This window comes from Tamandua tetradactyla, chromosome 13 (genome assembly GCF_023851605.1).
Source record: "Tamandua tetradactyla isolate mTamTet1 chromosome 13, mTamTet1.pri, whole genome shotgun sequence".
Lineage (NCBI taxonomy): Eukaryota > Metazoa > Chordata > Mammalia > Pilosa > Myrmecophagidae > Tamandua > Tamandua tetradactyla.
In genome coordinates this window covers 44,216,387-44,226,194 of record NC_135339.1, presented here as the reverse complement: position 1 = coordinate 44,226,194, position 9,808 = coordinate 44,216,387, and positions in this window count along the sequence as shown.

The window sequence follows — 9,808 nt, the reverse complement described above, 5'->3', positions numbered from 1 at the left end:
ATTTTAGGTTTTAACTTCTAGCTGCTCTGAAATACTGAAGGCCTTAAAGAGAGTTAGCAATTTAATGATTCAGCATTCAAATTCATTTGTTAAATCCTATCTTCTCTATGAAACTTCACCATCACCTTTGATCTTTCCATCCCTCTCTTTAGGGGTGTTTGGGCTATGACAATTCTAAATTTTTCATATTGAAAGGGTCTGTCACTAATATAGGGTAGGGAGATGGAATTATCTGATGTTCTGGAGGGGTTGAGCTAGGTTTCAGGACTTATCTGGATCAGGGACCCATCTGGAGGTTGTAGGTTTCTGGAAAGTTACTCTAGTGCATGGAACTCTTGTGGAATCTTATATATTGCCCTAGGTGTTCTTTAGGATTGGCTGGAATGGTCCTGGTTAGGGGTTGACAGGTTATGATAGGTAGCAAGGTCTGACTAAAGCTTGCATAGTAGCAACCTCCAGAGTAGCCTCTCGACTCTATTTGAACTCTCTGTGCTGCTGATACGTTAATAGTTACACTTCTTTTCCTCCTTTTGGTCTGGATGTAATTGTTGATCCCATGGTTCCAGATCTGGATTCATCCCTGAGAGTCATCTCCAACGTCCCCAGGGAGGCTTTCACTCCTTGAGGGCAGTGATTTCATTTGCAGAGTTAGGCTTAGAGAGCGTGAGGCCACATCTGAGCAACAAAAGAGGTCCTCCAGAAGTAACTCATAGGCATGCCTACATAAACTTCACAAGATTAAGCCTCATGATCAAGGGCTTGTCCTATTGATTTGGGTGTCCCTAAACTTTGACACAGTTTCAGGGATTCCTTGATGGTAGGGTTTAACAGTTACATATTCTCTCTCCCATCCCTCAGGGGACTTTGCCAAGGCCTTTTGATTATCTGCTTAATATACTCTACAATGTATCCAGGCATTACAATAATCTATACAGTATTAAATGACCTCTTTCTTATTCTGTGCTCCCTGTGTTTCAATTGTTCAAATGAGCTATACAGATAGGTTGAATTAGATTATGCACTACTGAAAATTTCAGTTCCAGACCAAATAAACCTTTCTTCCAATGGTCTCAAAGAGTATGTGTGGTTCTAAAACATAGACAGTGTCTTCCTTACCCCTGTGTTCTGAGTTACTTTAATACCAACCTGTTCTAAATATTAGGTTAAGTATATAAAACAGCCTCTCAAAATCCAGCAATAATAATCACTGCTCCAGACTTACCGTGTCTGCTCTAAAAGCTTACAATCTAAGCCCCTGTTTTCTTAAAAGCATTTGCTAAAGGTGACCATACAATTCTTGTTCTTTTGTTTTTGGCTTATTTTGTCTCATCAAATGTCCCACATGTTCATTCACATCATTGCATGCCTCACTACTTTGTTCCTTTTTGTAGCAGCACAACTTTCATTTATAAGTGTATCCCATTGTTCACCAATCTACTTCTCCATCAGTGCATCCTTCAGCCACATGCATTAATCAGGCATCATGTATAGAGCCCAAGGTCTACAGTTCATCAACATTCTCAATTTTAGATAATTTGATTGTTCCCAAGAGAAAGAAAACGAATAAACACACCCTTGCCAAATAGGAAATCTAAACCTCCTCTTAACTCTTGTCCCTCCCCCCATTATTTATTTCTGCTGTTGCTGTGGTAGTGCTGATGGTTTCCTTTTGAACAAAGCTCATACCATGCAATAGCACTTTTCCCCCTGTACCCTGGACTTAAACACTATTTATACAAGAATCATATTATTGAAGTAATTCTTGCAAGAACTGTTTCATATTTCTAGTGTTAATCAGTGAGACACATTGGTCTATACAACCCCTTTCAGTCTTGTTCATCTTCAACATGGTAATATTACTTATAGACCCAGTAGAAAACCGCCTTCAGTCCTATCTATTCCCTTACATTGGAGTTGAACCTCATTAGCTAACAACTCACCCATCTCTAACTTCTCTGTATCTCTAAGTCCCTTATATTCTGTATTATAAGCCTCTGATTATACATTTATGCCGGTCATAAAAGTGGAATCATACATTATCTATCTTTTTGTGTCTGCCTAATTTCACTCAGCATTATGTCCTCAAGGTTCTTTTACCTTTTCATGTGCTTCAGGACACCATTTTGTCTTACTGCTGCATAATATTCCATTGTATGTATATACCACATTGTGTCAATCCACTTGTCTGTCGATGGGCATTTGGTTTGTTTCCATCTTTTGGTGATTGTGAATAATGCTGCTATGAACATCAGTGTGCAAATGTCTGTTTGTGTCATTGCTTTCAGCTCTTCTGGGTATATACCAACTAGTGCTAGAGATATTGCTCTGTAGTTTTCCTTTCTTATATCATCTTTACCCAGTTTTGGTATTAAAATGATATTAGCATCATAAAATGAGTCAGGTAGAATTCCTTTTCCCTCAAGTTTTTGGAAAAGTTTGAGCAGGATTGGTGTTAGTTGTTTTTGGAATGTTTGATAAAATTCCCCTGTGAAGTCATCTGGCCCTGGGCTTTTCTTTGTAGGAACATTTTTAATGACTGATTGAATCTCTTTACTTGTGATTGGTTTGTTGAGATCTTCTATTTCTTCCTGTCAGTGTGGCTTGTTGGTGTGTCTCCAGGAATTTGTCCATTTCATCTAAGTTATATAGTTTGTTGGTGTATACTTATTCATAATATCTTCTTATGATTTCTTTTATTTCTTCAGGGTCTGTGGTAACACACCCCTTCTCATTTCTGATTTTGTTTACTTGCATCCTCTCTCTTTTTTTCTTTGTCACTCTTGCTAGTGGCCCATCAATTTTATTGATTTTCTCCAAGAACCAATTTTTGGTTTTATTGATTCTTTCTGTTGTTCTCTTGTTCTCCCATTCATTTATCTCTGCTTTAATCTTTGTTTTTTTCTCTTCTTCTATTTGCTTTGGAGTTAGTTTGCTGTTCTTTCTCAAGTCCCTCCAGGTGTGCTTTTAAGTCCTCAATTTTTTTCTCTTTCTTATTTTTTAATATGGGCATGTAGGGCAATAAATTTCCCTCTCAAGCACAGCCTTTGCCATATCCTATAAGTTCTGTTAAGTTGTATGCTCATTTTCCTTCATCTCCAGATCGTTACTGATTCCTCTAGCAATTTCTTCTTTGACCCACTGGCTGTTTAAGAGTGTATTATTAAATCTCCGTATATTTGTGAATGTTCTCATTCTTTGATGGTTATTGATATCCAGCTTCATTTCATAGTGATCAGAGAAAGTGCTTTGAATAATTTCAATGTTTTTAATTTATAAAGCCCTGTTTTTGTGTCCATAGCATATGACCTATCCTGGAGAATGTTCCATGACCACTAGAGAAGAATGTATATCCTTGTGCTTTGGGGTGCAATGACCTATATATTTCTGTTAGGTCTAATTCATTTATCAAGTTATTTAACTTCTCTATTTCCTTGTTGATCTTCTGTCTGGTTTTTCTATCTTTAGAGAAAAGTGGTGTATTGAAATCTTCTACTGTTATTGTTGAAACATCTATCGCTCCCTTCAGGTTTGTCAATGTCTGTCTCATGTACTTTGGAGCTCCTTGATTGGGAGCATAAGGATTTATGATTGTTATATCTTCTTGGTGAATTGACCCTTTAATTAATATGTAGTGCCCTTCTTTGTCTCTTATGATGTCTTTACATTTAAAGTCTATTTCATCTGATATTAGTATAGCTACTCCTGCTTTCTTTTGGTTACAACTTGTGTGGGAAATCTTTTTCAATCCTTTCACTTTCAATCTATTTGTATCCTTGTGTCTAAGATGAGTCTCTTATAAGCAGCATATAGCTGGATAATGTGTTTCTTAATCCATTCTGCCAATCTGTGTCTTTTAATTGGTAAGTTTAGTCCGTTAACATTGAAAGTTATTACTGAAAAGGCGTTTCTTGAATCCACCTTCATATTTTTTTTATTTTATTTGTCAGATCTGTATATTCTTTTCCCTCTTTATCTTTGTGTTCTTGAAATTACCCTTGTGGTACTCTTTAATTCTGTGCCCTCCTCCAGACCTCTGTCTTCTTTTTTTTTTTTTTTTTTTTAAGCTGCAGGCCTTCTTTTAGTATTTCTTGTAGAGCTGATCTCTTGTTGACACATTCTTTCAGGACTTCTTTGTCTGTGAACACTTTAATCTCTCCCTCAGTTTTAAACGGCAGTTTGGCTGGGTACAGAATTCTTGGGTGAAAATCTTTCTCTTTCAGGAGCTTGAATATATCATACCACTGCCTTCTTGCCTCCAGGGTGCTAGTTGAATAGTCTGAACTCAGACTTATGGGGTTTCCCTTGTATGTAGTAGATTGTTTTTCTCTTGCCACTTTCAGGATTTTCTGCTTCTCTTCAACATTTAACAGACTGATTAGTATGTATCTTGGGGAAGGCCTATTTGGATTTATTCTGTTTGGAGTTCTTTGGGCTTCTTTGACTTGTATATTTATGTCCTTTATAAAGGTTAGAAAGTTTTCCCTTATTATATCCTCGACTACTCTTCCTAGCCCTTTATTCCTCTCTTCTCCTTCTGGGACACCAATGATTCTTATATTTGAGTGCTTTGTTTTGTCTATCATTTCCCTGAGATCCAATTCAAATTTTTCCATCCTTTTTTTTTTCTTTTGCCATTTCCTGTTTTGAGTCTTTGAAGTCACTTATCCTATCCTCTATATCACTTATTCTTTCTTCTGTCTCTTCAAATCTGGTGTTGTATGTGTTTAGTATGTTTTTTTATTTGGTCAACGGAGTCTTTTAATCTCTGTGATTTCTACTATTTTTTTATTTGTTCTTTCAAATTCCTCTTTATGCTCTTCTACTGTCTTCTTGATCTCCTTTATGTCATTTACTATCCCACTTATTTTGTCAAGTAGAGTTGTATGAACACTCTACTTGATAATTAGTTGTTTCAACGTCTGTGTCTCCTCTGGTGTTTTAATTTGGTCATTAGGCAGGGCTTTACCTGTCTGCTTTGCGATATACTTAGTGATCTTCTGCTGTCTTAGTGGCATGTAAGTATCTTGATTGATTTACTTCGGGAGTTGATTTCTTTCAGTAGTCTGAGGCCTTGTGTTTGCAGGATGGTTATACAGCAGGGTGCCGGGTATGGAGTGGGGCACTCAGTATGGTGATTTATTTCAGGGCAGGTATAGGCACAGGTTGGGGATGTTACACTGATGCTTGTGAACACGAGCACCCAGCAGCCAGGGAGGATGTAGCTCTGTGGATGCACCAGCATGGGGGGCATAACCCTGAGGTGCGCTGGTCTAAGGCATGGGGCCCTTTGTGCGCATGCGTAGAGCTGTGGCAGCAGGTCACCATCATGACTTCATGATTGGGGCAGATGTGACCCAGCTGCACAGGTCAACACATTCGCAGAGTTGGGAAGTGTGTCTGAGGGCCATGCACATGCATGGTTCTAGGACTACTGTAAACTGGGGTTCCCAGTGACTGGGAACATGACTGGGGGCCCATGTGCATGCATGGGTCTAGGAGTGCCATAAACTGATGCACAGAACTTGGGGTGTGGGGCAGGGTTAGGCTGTGCAACACTAAGAGCAGAGGGGCAGGGTAGCCTGGGTTTGGAGGTTAGTGCCTGCAGTCTTTATGCACTGGCGACAGCCTGCAGGGAACAGGGATGGGGAGGTAGGGCTCGGAAGGGGTGCTGGAGAGGTGGATTGGGCTGTACTTGGGGTGGAGGTGTGGGGCATGTATGTGCACTAAGTGCTGGTGGGGTGGACGTGTCTGGAGCATGGGAAATGGGAGCAGGTGACGGGGCTCAGGCACATGGGGTGTGTGGCGAGTTGCTGGTCATGGGGCTGCACTGGTGAGGTTAGGTTAGCATGCCCAAGGAACACGGTCTGGCCCACTCTCCAGTCCCCTGCTCCTGTCCTTGCACTGCTGCTGGCTCTGTGCCTCCCTGCCAGGCTCCAGCCTTCCACCTCTCAGTTCCTTGGCCTCTGCAACTAGGGCTGCCATATGTGGCGCAGAAGGCTCTCCCAGGTCAGCCACACTCTCAAAACTCTGTCTCAGTCACCTTCTTGTCCCTCTGCTTATATTTTCTTTTGTGCAATACCTGTTCAAAAATAGTTTGTCCATTTGGGCACAGTGGGCTCAGCAGGCAGAGTTCTCGCCTGCCATGCCAGCAACCCGAGTTCAGTTCCCAGTGCCTGCGCATGCGAAAAAAAAAAAAAAAAAGAAAAAATTCGTCCATTTAAAAAAATTAGATTTTATAAATTGAGTTTTAAATGTTCTTTATGTTGTATGGGTTCAAGTCCTTTTAGTGATTATGATTTGCCAATATCCTCTCCCACTCTATAGCTTGTCTTCATTTTTTTTAATGAAGAGAAAAAGTTTTTAAATTTTAATGATGCTCAGTGTATCAATTTTTATTTAATGGATCATGCTTTTTTTGGTGTACTTAAAAAATTTTGCCTAATACAAGATCACAAAACTTTTAGTCTTTGCTTTCTTCTACAGGTTTAATTTATTTTTTTCTTACCTGTAAGTATATTACCCATTTTGAGACCAGTTTCATGTGTGGCATAGGGGTCTAAATTCATCTTTTTATGTGTATATATCCGCTTTTCCAGTGTAATTTGTTGAAAAGATTATCCTTTCCCCATTGAAATGTCTTGACAGCTTTGTTGAAAATCAATTGACCATAAATGTAAGGATTTAATTTTAGACTTTCTGTTAGTTCTATTGATCCACGTATTTATCTTATCAATATCATGATGTCTTGGATACTCTAATTCTTTAGGGTATTGTAAAATTGTACAGAGGACTTACCCATATTGATCATTCCTAGCCATAAATGTGTAATGCCTTTCCATTTATTTATATCTTCTTTAATTTATTTTACTAATATTTTATAGTTTTCAGCATACAGATCTTTTCTTTTGTTAAATTTATTCCTAAATATTTCATTCTTTTAGCTAATATCATTAATAGATTTTTTTTTAATTTCAGTTTTGCATTCTGTGTTGGTGGTATGTATATAGATATATAATTGGTTTTTATGTTGTGATTCTATATCTTCTAACCTTGCTAAAATTATTCATTCTAGTAGTTATTTTGTAGATCCCTAAGGATTTTCTACATACAGAATCATGTTGTCTGCAAATAAAGAAATATTTACTTCTTCCTTTTCAATCTGGATAAATTTAATTTCTATTTTGTGTTTTATTGCACTACTTACAGCCTCCAATAAACTGTTAAAAAGGAGCGGTAAGTATGGATGTACTTGTTTACTTCTGATCTTGTGGCAAAAGCATTGGTCTTTGATGTTTAGTGTGATTCTTAGATGTAGATTTATTTTGGATGCCATTTAACAGTTTGGAGAAGTATCTAGTCCAAGTTTGCTGAGGATATTTACCCTGAATGGATGTTGGATTTTGCCAAATACTTTTTGTGGATTTACTAAACTATTTTGGTGTTTTTCCGTTATTCTGTTAATATGAAGTATAAACCTGACTTTTGACTCAATCATGCATAACTGTGATAAATACCATTTGATCATGGTGTATAATATTTTTATATGTTAATAGATTTTCTTTTTAATATTTTGTTTAGGATATTTGTGGGTATGTTTATGAGGGATAATGTTCTATAATTTTTGTTTCTCGTGATATATTAATTTTTGCTTTGATATCAAGCTAATGCTGGATTCACAGAATGAGTTGGAAAGTGTCCACTCTTCCTGTGGTGTTCTATTTTGTTTTTCCCCCTCAAGCTTTTATTTAGACTAATATTCTAAATTAATTATCTCTTCTATGCTTTAGCTCATTTTTGGACATGTCTTCAAAATTAACTTACATATATGTGTTATTGAAATTTTCATTTCAGTTATTATACTTAAAAAAAATTTCAAGAAATTTTGCTATTTTCAGTTTCTTTTTTTTTTTTTTTTAATCTCCAGGGTGCATTATGTTTTATCTCCATGGGAGAATACACTAGAGATTACTAAAATTACTTCTGTTCTTTCTAGTATTTATATTAACTATGATTCCCTTTTAAAGTTTTGCTTTGGAGTCTATCATATTATTACCTTCAATAATCTTATGATCCACAGTTTTGTATTTATTTTTAAGAGTGACTCTTTAAATGTAGTGATTGAAACCTACATATGAATATAGAGAGAGCTTCCCCCCATAATTCCACTCCAAGAAATCTCTTTTTTGTTTGTTTGTTTGTTTGTTTGTTCTTGATTTCCTTTAAAGCTCCAAGACACCTGTAATATTCAGCTAATAGTGGTAACCACTAATGTAAGCCAGGTAGATTTGGAGGGTTGATTTGAATTCAAAATTAATAAAAAAAAATTAGAAACCCAGATATTCTCACTCTCAGGTACACCAAGGATAATGTTGGATTTTATTTTGAATTATCTTGCTACTGTAGGCTGTATCGATGGAGGACACTGCCCATTCCCTCTTCCTTCTGCCTTTGATCTTTTTTGTAGACCACACTTTTCAGAGAGCAATCCTCTAATCTACTTCTGGGAAAGGGGCTTCAAGGGAGCAACAGGGTTATAAACTGAGCAACATGTGTTCATGGAGATGAGGTGTTTTGTCATTTAGAACAAGACTTTTACTCAGTCCCCTATTTTTATAACAGCCTTGATTTTAGCTGCATCTGGTTTTCTTGAAGCCATGGTTTCCTTTGAGAAAATGGAGCTTCCTTCTTCTGCCTAGTTGTGTGAGAAACATTATCCTTGGTGTGCCTGAGAGTGAGAATATCTGGGTTTCTAATTTTTTTTTTATTAATTTGAATTCGAATCAACCCTCCAAATCTCAATCTACCTGGCTTACATTAGTGGTTACCACTATTAGCTGAGTATTACAGGTGTCTTGGAGCTTTAAAGGAAATCAAGAACAAACAAACAAACAAACAAGAAATTTCTTGGAGTGGAATTATGGGGGGGAAGCTCTCTCTAGTATAAAATCACTTTTCAAATGAGTTATTCTATCTTTATATTACCAGAGCAGTGCATCAGAGTAGTTGAAGCTAAGTCATTGAAATATTGCAAAAGAAAAGACACATAATGTTTCATCATTTAGAGGGAAACAATGAATCAAGAGACAGGAGAACTAGGAATCGATTGCAATAAACAATTTTACAAAAAATGTAAAATATGATGTGAAAACCTGAAAAAAATTAACAGCATAAATAAATAATCTTTTTGTTTTTTTTTTTTTGAATGGGCAGGCTCTGGGAATCGAACCCGGGTCTCTGACATAGCAGGCGAGAATTCTGCCACTGAGCCATCACTGCATCATCCAATAATCTATTTTCTTCTAACAAAGACTGATGATCTGCACCTAGTCTCTTATAAGTACTGTGTTTGGTACCTGGTATACAAAGAGATAAAGGACTAGACCCTCTGTTCTGAGTATAAAAAACAATGCAAGAATTAATTTCAGATATTTAGGACATAATGGGGGAATTTGGTGACAAAAATGAGTATCCATTTTCTGATTTGGTTACTAAGAGGATGACAGTGTTATTTATTCATCCCATTTCGTTTTCGGCATCACTCTCCACCTTCCGCAGTCATCCCAAAGAGCACCTCACCTGGATAGCTACTCATCTTTCCAGTCTAGGATAGATGTCTCTTTATCCACAAAGCCCTTCACGATCTGACCAGATTGGATAACATGCTGCTCTTTGGTGCTTTCTTACTCTTTAAAGATAGAGAGCAGTGGTGTCTTTTATTTTCAGCACTCAATTCTTATTGAATTGAAATTTCAAATCTTTTTCTCATGTATTTCCGAAGGAAAGAGTTACAGATTGGAAAAGAAGATTC